At 44.2% G+C, this 10839-nt stretch overlaps 1 protein-coding gene across 12 annotated transcripts in view; it reads left to right on the top strand.

Annotated features, from left to right (window-relative positions):
- The first annotated feature begins 1 nt into the window (after position 1).
- CFLAR (CASP8 and FADD like apoptosis regulator) overlaps positions 2 to 10839 on the top strand; it is a 43891-nt gene continuing 33053 nt past the window's right edge. Inside the window, exons 1-4 of one of the 12 annotated variants that reach the window (XM_074364177.1) lie at positions 2 to 114; positions 308 to 370; positions 2342 to 2416; positions 2814 to 2982. The gene's annotated coding sequence lies outside the window, so the exon portion shown is untranslated. The other 11 variants (XM_074364178.1, XM_074364180.1, XM_045508047.2 and 8 more) reach the window with 11 other exon arrangements.

Here is a 10839-nt window from a genome sequence, read left to right as displayed (position 1 = left end):
GCGTACTTTAAACCACTATCCAATCCAGAAGTTCAGTCAGTCATATAAACAGGAAACAGCAGGCAGGCGGGCTGTAGCACAGAAGAGTGTTTCAACTCAGAGGGACTCATTGGGGTGAGTGGTGAGTGGGGTTTCTGGGTCTAAAACAGTGAATGTCAGACCATCAAACTTCTGTAGGATGAAAGTTTTTGTGGGATGAGAGAGAAGTCCAGGATAAGCAAGGCGACCGGATTCGGGGCTGGGCAGGAAAGCCACGTCCGCTTTCAGACTTTCGGTTTCTTTGCCTCCATCTTGCCTGCATTTTCAGGCGTCCAGGGGAGTGAAGTCTGACGGGTCGCAGCCAGAGGAGAGTCTCGCCGCGGGCAGGACGGTACGTGCCCGCGCTGGGTCCCGCAGCTCCTCACCCTCCCCAGACCCCAGCCAGACGCCAGGCCCTGCACGCTGCCTCTCGCGTTCCTCGCCACGGTTCCTGGACTCTTCCCTCAGCCCGGGCGGGGGATGCCCACCGGGGGCCAGGGGAGGGGTGGGCCTTCTGGCTGGTGACTCAGCCCTATAGATCTCTTATCTGCGGTTTACTCCTGGGCCCCAGGCGGTGGGGGGTGTGTGTGTGTGTGTGGGGTGTGTGTGTGTGTGTGTGTGTGTGTGTGGTGTGTGTGTGTGTGTGTGTGGTGCCCCCGCCCCCGCTCGCCTCCGCCCCGGATTCTCGGGGGGTTAGCTTTACTCTTACGGGATCCCAGGTGCGGCCCCTGCGCAGGATCGCCTAGACCCACAGTAACTGGTCCCCAATGCTGAAGCCCCAGAGAGAGGACTGAAAGAGGGCCGCAAGCTTTGGTGGCAAGTCCCCAGCGTCCTGTAAATGTTGCTTAAGAATATCCTGAGAGTTGCTCAATTCCGGGGTTGACCTGTTCAAAAGATTTGGCAGTTTTCCTTTGCAAAGTTGATGAGAACTTCGTGTGCAGTAGTCTGTGTCTTGGCGGAAGCAACCGGCCAGGCAGGAATTTTTACTCTCTTGCAATATGCTGTTGAAGTAGGTTCGGGCGCTATTTCTTAAAGCAGGGTAACGTGTATTTTGACAAATTGCAAGGAGAGCTTACCTTGGGAAAGTTTGGAATGATTTTTGTAAAGTCGTGAAATAAGCTTTTCCCCCTTCTATTCCTTTTCCCCTTCAAAGGGACTGGGGAAAGTAAAATTATTTTACATTCTTGCTCGGTGGTCTTTGGTGGGCAGGGTATGTTCTTTTCAAATATTAAGAGTGTAATGCAATAGAACAAAGGCCATTGAAATTCAAAAGAAGTTTTTGGCTCAGGGTAACAGGAAGTTCAAGGACGTAAAAGCTCTCTGGAGTATTTTCAGTTGTTGACAGTTGAAATTTGTTTACAAAAGGCGAGGAGGTGCCAATGGGGAGCCTGTTAGCTACCGACAAACCATGATAATCTAAAACTAAGACCGGGCTACGGTGGGCTTGACCTGCTTTAGGTAAGAGATTTCAGATAAGAGAAACGGAAATTTTTGGTAATTTTCCTCTGGTGATTCCCCTAAATAATTTTTAAAAAGTTTCACTGGGAGAAGCAAAACAAAACAAAACAAAACAAAAACCAAAAAACCTGGCCCAACTCCAAAATTAAAAAAAAAAAAAAGAAGACTCGGGTTTGAAAGGGATTTTCGAATGTGTTTGTCATACATAAGCTGCATTTTAAAAAATAACACTAGTTTTACTTGTAGCTTCTGGGTTGGATGTCCTGATTAAAATGGTTTTTCCTAACGACTTCATGTTTTACATTTGTAACTGACTTCAGCGCTTCCAGCTTTCGTAGGTGAATCCGGCTCCAGGTCCGCAGGGGCTGGGTGTCCTTGACCCCTGCCCCCTACCCTCTGGGAGTCTTGCGCTACTGGGGTGTTGGGAGGGTAGTCGCGGGCAGTTTTTTGAGCTGTGTCAGGGGACCTATCGGCAGCTGAAGCGGAAGTAGGTTTGATCTCTGCGGCGCCCGAGGGTCCACAGTCCGGCTTTCAGTGGAGCAAATATACTCAGCGGCCACGCCCATGGGGTCAAGGCCTGCCGCACGTAATTGCCACCCAGCGCCATGTGGGCTGTTTGCCCCAACGAGGGTGAGTTTTCTATCTGAAGAGACACGCATGTGCCCCTGTGGAGTTTTTAAGTTGTAGGGGCTGAGGCTTCTGGAGCACGAGGTTCTGTTTGGGCTGCACGCCCCTGGCAGGACGGAAGCGCACAGAGGTTTCCAGCCTGCTTGCCTTGGAAGCTGCTTCGTGATGCGTCCGATGTTCTCCTCCAGTTCCTTGTTCGGTCCAGAGTAGTTCCATCTCTGGTTTTCCGCTGCGTCAGGTCCAGTCGTGTCCATCAAGGCTGGGCGGCGTTCCCGGCCGAGATCCAGCAGGAAGAGCTGGCGGCTGCCCGGGCGTGAGTAGACCGAGAACCCTACCTGCTCCCTCTTATGACCTGCGCCCCCGTGCTGGCGTCGCCCTCGGCGCCGGGGGCGTCGGGGCACTGTCCGCTGATCCCGGCAGAAAAGGATTGACTCTCCTGCTTTCAGCCCTTCTTTGAGTCTCCTTGGCACTCGCCCACCGCATTCCAAGTCGCCAGGCGTGTCTGTCCCTTTTTACTTCAGGAATGGATTCCGTTTGGTTGTTTCTTCCTTGCAGGGCCCCAAAGGCTCATTAAACTCGTGTTTATGGACTGAAATGCCTCCTTTCCTTTAATTCAGGATAATTCAGTATAAACATATATGGGGCTCTTCAGGGCCAGGCAGAGTTCTGGGAAAGTAGAAATGGATCTGAATTTGATTTTTTTCCCCCAGAATCTCACAGAGTGGTTGGGGGAGACCGAGCAAAATTACCTGCAAAGGTAACATGGATTCCAGGTAGCCTAGAAACGGGCCAACGACACCATAGAATGAGAGGAAGCCGGTTGGGCCAGATTGGGAAACAGATATGTGTTTTTGATTTACTTACTGTATATCAGTGAAGGTAAGACGCGCTATTATTATTGTAATGCCCTATTTTCTTTATATTCAGCACCTGTTACCTCCTCTAGAAAGACTTAACAACCCACCCCCATGGGTTCCCTTCCTCTGTACTTTCCTATATACTCTGGGGCTGTCTTTGCACTTATCATAGGATTGCACTGAATACTCTGCATTGTAATACTTTTTCTCTTAAAAACTTTTCAGCCAAGTTGTATTATAATTATTCGGGTTAAAACACATGCAAAGTAAATAGAGAAAGCCTGCAGGAGTCTATTCCCGAAGATAACCAAAGGTTGCAGTTTACTGTCTTTTCTAGACATTTATGTACTCAGAGTCTATTAAGTGCTTTTAAAAATATGTATTCTGTTCTTTTTTTCTTCTTATATGATGCTGTTTCTTCAATTGTATTTCAGAACTTTTTTTTCCCTATTAATATCTCTGCTTTTCTCATCTGTCCTTTCACTTACCTCTGGCATCAGCTTCTAATAAAATATTTGTTTTTCTTCTCATGAGTACTTTTCTTGTTTTTGAGAATGTATGTATCCACAGTTTAGATTTCATTGATCTACTTGTTCAGGTGCCCTGGATGTTTTTTCTTCCTCCTCAATTCTGGGTTTAGAGAAATAATTTCTTCTTTGACCCCATGCACATATGAATGAATGAATGAATGAATATATATTCTTGAATCTTTTCTTTCCAGATAAAACTGCTTCCTTTTCCACATTTAGTTCTGCATTTTTGTTTCTCCAGTGGCTTCCACTTTGTCTTTATTTGGCCATTTAAGTTTTTGTGCAAAATATAGCTTCTTCATTATTTTCCTCTTATTCTAGAGATTGGATTGTCATCTTTGGTAATTCAGTACTGTCAACTGATTTTAGAAATGGGAACTGCAGATTTTTTTTCTACTTGTGAAATTTTAAAAAATTTTTTATTGAAATGTAGTCAATTTACAACATTAGTTTCAGGTACAGCAAAGCAATTCAGTTATACATATACATATTCTTTACCATTACACCTTAGAATACAGATTCTTTTCCATTACAGCTTATTATAAGAAATTGACTATCGTTCACTGTGCTATATAGTAGGTCCTTTTTGTTTATTTTATATATAGTGATGTTTATCTGTTAATCCCAAACTTCTAAATGGTCCCTCCACCCCCACTCTCCCCCCTGGTAACCACAGTTTGTTTTCTATGTCTGTGAGTCTATTTCTGGTTTGTAAATAAAATTTGTATTTTTTTAAGATTCCTCATATAAATGACATATGATATTTGTCTGTCTCTGTCTAACTTACTTCACTTAATATGATAATCTCTAGATCCATCCATGTTGCTGCAAATGGCATTATTTCTTTTTTATGGCTGAGTAATACTCCATTGCACACACACGCACACGCGCACACACACACACACACACACACACACACACACACACACACACCCCTTCTTTATCCATTCATCTGTCAATGGACATTTAGGTTGTTTCCATGTCTTGGCTATTGTAAATAGTGCTCCTGTGAACATTGGGGTGCATGTGTCTTTTCAAATTATAGTTTTATCCAGATATATGCCCAGGAGTGGGATTGCTGGATCATATGGTAAATCTATTTTTATTTTTTTAAGAAACCTCCATACTGTTTTCCATAGTGGCTGCACCAACTTACATTCCCATCAACACTGTAGGAGGGTTCCTTTTTCTTTACTTGTGAAATTCTTGAGTTTTTTTTTTCTTGAACTTCCTTTGAATCTTCCCTTTGACTTGCATATCCTTTTTTTTTTCTTGAGACTTTACTTGAAGCTTTAAAAAGGAGTTTTTTTCCTTCCCCTCACTTTATTAATTTTTTTTAGATTTTTTTTTTAAATTGAAGTATAGTCAGTTTACAATACAGTGTCAATTTCTGGTGTACAGCATAATGTTTCAGTCATACTTGTGCATACATATGTTTGTTTTCATATTCTTTTTCATTAAAGGTTATTACGAGATATTGAATATAGTTCCCTGTGTTATACAGTATAAACTTATTGTGTATCTATTTTATATACAGTAGTTAATATCTGCAAGTCTTGAACTCCCAGTTTATCCCTTTCCACAGCCTTCCACCCGCCAGCCACCATAACCATAAGTTTGTTTTCTATGCCTGTGAGTCCTGTTTCTGTTTTGTAGATAAGTTCACTTGTGTCTTTTTTTTAGATTCCACATATAAGTGATATCATATGGTATTTTTCTTTCTCTTTCTGGTTTACTTCACAAAAGTAGTTTTTAGAGTCAGAGGATCTTTGTTTTAGAGTAGGCTTGTGACAAATCTTGCTTGAATACTATCTGGTGAATGAACCAAATTCCCTGCAAGAATTACGAAAGCTTGATTCAGAGCTGAATAAAAATAATAAATGAATGAATCTCTTCATTCAGCATTTATTGAGTACCTGCATTTACTGAGTCTATTCCTTTAACCTCAGTTGTCACCCGAAATGTTATGGAACTTGGAAAGAGGAAACTGGCAGGAGGACAGAAGCTGGGGATCAGGTAAACAGATGCCAGAGATAGTGATGGGGCTGAAGCCAAACAGGGGATTTTTATTTTCTTCTTTACTTTTCTCCATTTTCCAGATTTTCCTCCAGCATGCAGGTGGTGCTTTGTATAACTAGGAAGAAGAATGCTATATAAAAGGAATCTTCAGAGCTTTATATCTACAGTATTATGCACAACTTCTGATTTTGAACAGGACTATCTCCTGAAGGACCGACTGGCCCATTGTATAAACCGAGAGAATATACCTGCTAGGTTGAAATTTTAATTCAGGCCAGTCTTGTATAGATGAGTTACAGAGATTGTCCGCTAAATATTTTATTTTAGCATGGCATAACTAACTGATAAGAAGCTACGCCCTTGGACAGCTATGGTTGTTTCTTGAGCCCCTTTTGAATTCTTTGATGAACATCTTGAGGAGAAGGAATGTGTGTCTACCTGGCTGGTGTCATATGATGTACACTGAGTTCCTGTAAAGATGACATCATATGGTTCAGATACCTAAAAAGAGCTGAGGCTAAACAACAGCCCTCCTTTGCCCTACTTGGAATTGGAATGTGGCCTCTGAACTCATTCAGGCTTTGCTGAAGCACTAAAATTTGGAATCTTGCTTAAACTCAGACAGCTTGGCCTGGTGCTATTTTTCTTTTCATTTTTTTTCTTTTTCTCAAGGAAATTGAAGCCTCACAGTAAATTGATGAATGCCTCAAATGCCTCACATTTGCCTATGGCGTTTTTCTTAATAACATGAGTGAATACAGCAATAGCACAGGGAAGATGGATTGTGTATTAAACTCACACCATCTCACACAAGGGATTAGTAATTTTGAAGATGTCAGAGGACTGTCATATTTGAGGAAAAAAATACTTTAAATTTTAGGCACTTCTGAGTCCATACTAAACTCAAAAGACTGGTCTGGAGGTCTGGCAAAAAGAAAACTCTGACACACAAATCTTTGAGTTTTAGAACTTGTGATAAGCACAAAGGACAAATTTTTAGCTAAAGGTATGGGGGGAGATTACGTTTTGCTAAAATGCCGAGGGATATCTGGTGAACTTGGCTGGAGACTTTGTGTTCTGTCTGTTCAAGCTAGGGTTCTGTCTACTACCAGGAAGCCCTGGCTGGACCTCACCCAGCTCTTAAAATCACATTGTAATTCACTGGTAAAATTACAGCATTGTTACCTCACAGAGTTGCAAAAACTTCCTTTCATCAACTCTGTCTCCTGGATCTAACAACTAGGTTCCAAGTATGGTTATCTTACTCTGCCACCAGCCCCATCTGGCTTTGCTATAGGTTATGAAAGGATGAGTAGGCATTACATGTGTACAGGCCTGCTGGAGCTTTGTAATCATGACCAGTAGGTCTGTTCAAGTTCTAGGGGGTTGAGCTTGGCAGGCCTGGCCAGGACCCATCACAGCCTAATGCAGATGAGTGGGAGCTTGCCTATCTTCAAGGACTGTACTACATAGGACAGGTACCCAAGAAGAAAGTAAAAACAGTGTTATACAGCAGGAGATGACCTGATTTAGGAATCAAGACAGACTTAAGGAAGAGATGCCTTGAAAGATGGGATAGAATTTCAACAGGCAGAGACTGAAAAGACAAGAGGCTTTCCAAACGGAGGCAAATGCTTGAGCAAAGATGTTAGAACAGAAAAACACTGTCCAGGGAACACTGAAATACTTGTCTCGAGTTAGGTTATGTGTTGGGCAGAGGAGGGGAGATGCTCTTAAGGGGTCGTGCTCTGTGGAAGTTTGCCCTAGTGAAAACTGAACTTTGGTTAAGGAGTCGGCCACTGCATTAATGGATTTTGCTTTACTCTGCTCATGTTTCTGAATTAGATGATTGATGATCTCTTTGTCTTTCTGTGGTTCTTTCACCCCCTCATCTTCTGTAGGCTGTATGCAGCTGTTGTGAACCAGGGAAGTTACTGGAGGTAATGTGATGTTGAAATTCGTAGGAGCTTCCTTGAGAATCATACGGCTGAGCCTCATTAAACAGCTGTATAAGATATACCTTCTAATTTTATGTCATTTTATTATTGGGACCACCTGTTGTTTGTGGGCAATTTGCTATAATTGAAATGCACTGCTTGTGAAGCCAAATAATTTCTTAATGCATACTTTTAGTCACCGATACATTATGTATCAGTAATGTACATTGTACATTATGTATCAGTGTACATAATGCATCAGGGGCTAAAAGCACACATTAAAATTATACAATATTAAATTTAAAAAACAAAATATTAAATTAAAAATAGGTGTTAAATAATCCCAAGTTGGAATGTATTTATGCTTCAGCCTCAGTACATGGTCTTCTAGACTAGTTTCAAATCTGTATCTGCAGCACTCAACAAATCAGGAACCACATGACGGTCTGTTACTAAACACCTCATTTTGAATATGAGGGGCACACAAAATGGCATTTCATGCACTATCTTGGAGTTAAAGTACCTACAGATGAAGAAGGAAAGACAGATTCATTATAATAGCTGCTTGAATTGCTACCCACAGAGCCCACAACTACAGGTCCTGTACACAATGGAGGAGGAGGGAGTTGGGCCTAGTTCTGTTCAGAGTGGATGCCCAGAACTCCCATGACTTGGCCATATTCTGTTCTACCCGAGATCATCTAACCCCTTCTCCTGTATCTTTTTAGAAACTTCCGGGTGACTCTCAGGGATTTTAGATTCTCAGTGGGGATTCCCAGACACCTGAAAGTTCCAGGTTTGCATGCTGCTTTCTGCAGCTGGCAAGGCAGGCTTCTCTCCATTGCTGTTCAGTTTCATCGTGTTGCTAGGAAATCATATTTGCTTGCAGGCTGTGCCTCGGTGAACATGACCTTGCTTTCAGGCTGTGCCATGACCAAAGCAGTGCAAAGAATGGAATATTAAGTATGCCTGTCCTTGGATGATCTAAGTGTGACGGGAACCAGTCATGCTGGTGGCTACGGTACTGGAAACGTTATGTGCTTTCAGTACCAGATGGTTTGGAGGCAAAGTTGACATTCTGTGAGAAAGATTGGAAAGCCTGACTCAAGTTAACTGCATTTTATTGTCATGTATTGGAGCTGTGCTGGGTGCCAGGGAGGTATGTACCTAATACAGTGGTGGAACAAAGGAGTTACTGATTAAGTCCTGGTGTGCTCTTCCCAGGAAGGCTTTACACAGTGGGAGACACCAGCTGGCCCTGCAAGCTGAGAAGGATTTTTGCCAGGCAGGTAAATGGAAGAGAGTAATTCAGGCAAAGACACCAAGATGCGGGAAAAAACTTCAGTTTCAAGGTTTGATTGAAACTGAAAGCGCTAGGCGTGTGAATGAGAGACGAGGGCAGGAGCTGGGGCAGCAGGGGCCCTGACTGCAGAGAGAATTGGAACCTGCAGTGGAAGTTGAAGGATCACTGAAAGGGTTGAACTAGGAAAGTGACTTGCTTCAAGCCCGAACTTCAGGAAGTTCATCCTGATAGGAGATCTATTTGGAGAGGGAGAGGCCATAGACGGGGGAGCAGAAAGGCCTGAGTGAGAGATGAATGCTCTGGCATACCCCCATTTAAGAAGCAGGTGCAGGAAGAGGGTGCTGAGGAGTTGGAGAAGGTTAGCGGGGGACTGTGTAGAATATAGTGGTGTGAGGTCGGCCGAGGGAGGAGAGTTTCAAGGAGGGATTAAGCAGCAGCGTCAGAATGCTTGGATAGAGGAGGATGTCCATGTGACCTTGGATGTGACCTCTAGGAGGTCACCAAGGCCTCTACAAGAGCACTGTCGGGTGAGGACACCAGGGTGAGAAGAGTGAGGCACTCACCTCAGGCACAACACTTAAGGGGGTGCTAAAATCAAGACATAATATTTTAATGCAAGATTTTGAAAAAATTGACATGAAGGCAAAAAATATCAAAAATTTAAATAAAGACAGTATCCATATTACTGATTTTTCCTTTGCCTCGGTTCCAGTGTGGCTTGGCACTAAGTGTTACTGTGTAAGGGCTGTGGGGGCAGGAGGATGCAGGTAGAGGCACATTGAGGAGGGAATCGAAGTTGAAGTTGCTGAAGCACCCAGTGCAGACTCTTCCAGTTCTCAGCTTCACTTAGAAGGCTGGTTGGTCTAGGGGCTGAAAGGCTGAAGGTTTTTTTTTGTTTTGTTTTGTTTTTTTAAAGATGGAAGAAACTGAACATGTTTACAGGCTGAGAGGAGGAATCCCTGGAGGTAGAGGGAGGTAGATGAAAGGGTGGGTGAGGGGCACTGGGGGGAGTGGCTGGCCCAGGAGGCAGGGACAGCAGGGGAAGGTGGAGAGTTGTGGGAACTCACTTCTGACTAATGGCAAGGTCATCCGGGGAGCTGAGGCACCAGTCAGTGGTATTAGGTTGGAAGAAAGCACCAAAGGGTGGAGCTGCCATGAGGCTGTTGAAAGTAGCTGACCACGGTCCTGGAATAACATGCTGAGCAGCACGTAGAAAGGGGCTCCCTGAGGTCGAAAACCACGTGTGTGGGATGCTCTTTCCCCTCCCTTCAGCATGACTTGCTACTCTAGATGCCTAGAGTTGTGGAGGCTCACCATCTGAGGAGCGGATAATTGGGTGACCATCCTGGTTTGCCTGGGATTGAGGAGTTTCCTGGAACACAGGACTTTTAGTGCTAAAACTAGGAAGTCCTGGCACAGCATGGTGTTGCTGAGCTGGTGGTCAGGAGGCAAAAGGACAGGAGAATTGAAGATGCTGGCCAGAGAGTGTTTGTAGCGTATGCTCTAGGTCCATTTTGGGAGTACAGGAAGTGAGGCTGTTATATGGTAGTGGTTTATGGAACTACATTCATTTATTCATTCAAATATTAACCCAGTGCTTACTGTGGGTCAGGCACTGGGGTCCACGCAGAGGATTTAACCACAGAGAGAAATAAATGCTTTTATGGAATATCCTTCTATTGTGGCTAAGATCAGTTGGTGTTCAGGACCCATTCCCAGCCTCTGCCTAGAGGGTGGAAAACTACAAACTGCATTTCCCAGACTCCTTTACAACCAGCTTGTGGACTGAGTTCTGCCAGTTAGGTGCATTCAGGCAAGATCTGTAAACAGAAGTAGGGTAGAGGCCAACAGCTGGCTGCTTTTGTCGGTTCCTGTGCTGGCAGGCATAGTGGTGGTGAAGTGGGGATTTGAGTAGAAGCAACATGAAGTCCAGTCACTGGGAAGTGTGGGAGGCAGGCATGGTGGTGGTTGGCCCTCTGATCTCGGGGTCACTGCCCAAGGGGTTCTTGAGCTCTGTGTTCCCAGTGGCGGGCTCCTGCTTCCCCACTGCCTTGGCCGAGACAAGGTCTTTCTGGGAGCCCTGGGAGTCT

Source organism: Camelus bactrianus, chromosome 5 (assembly GCF_048773025.1).
Source record: "Camelus bactrianus isolate YW-2024 breed Bactrian camel chromosome 5, ASM4877302v1, whole genome shotgun sequence".
Taxonomy (NCBI): Eukaryota; Metazoa; Chordata; class Mammalia; order Artiodactyla; family Camelidae; genus Camelus; species Camelus bactrianus.
Note: the sequence above shows the minus strand (reverse complement) of the source record. Positions and strands in the feature narration are given on the sequence as shown.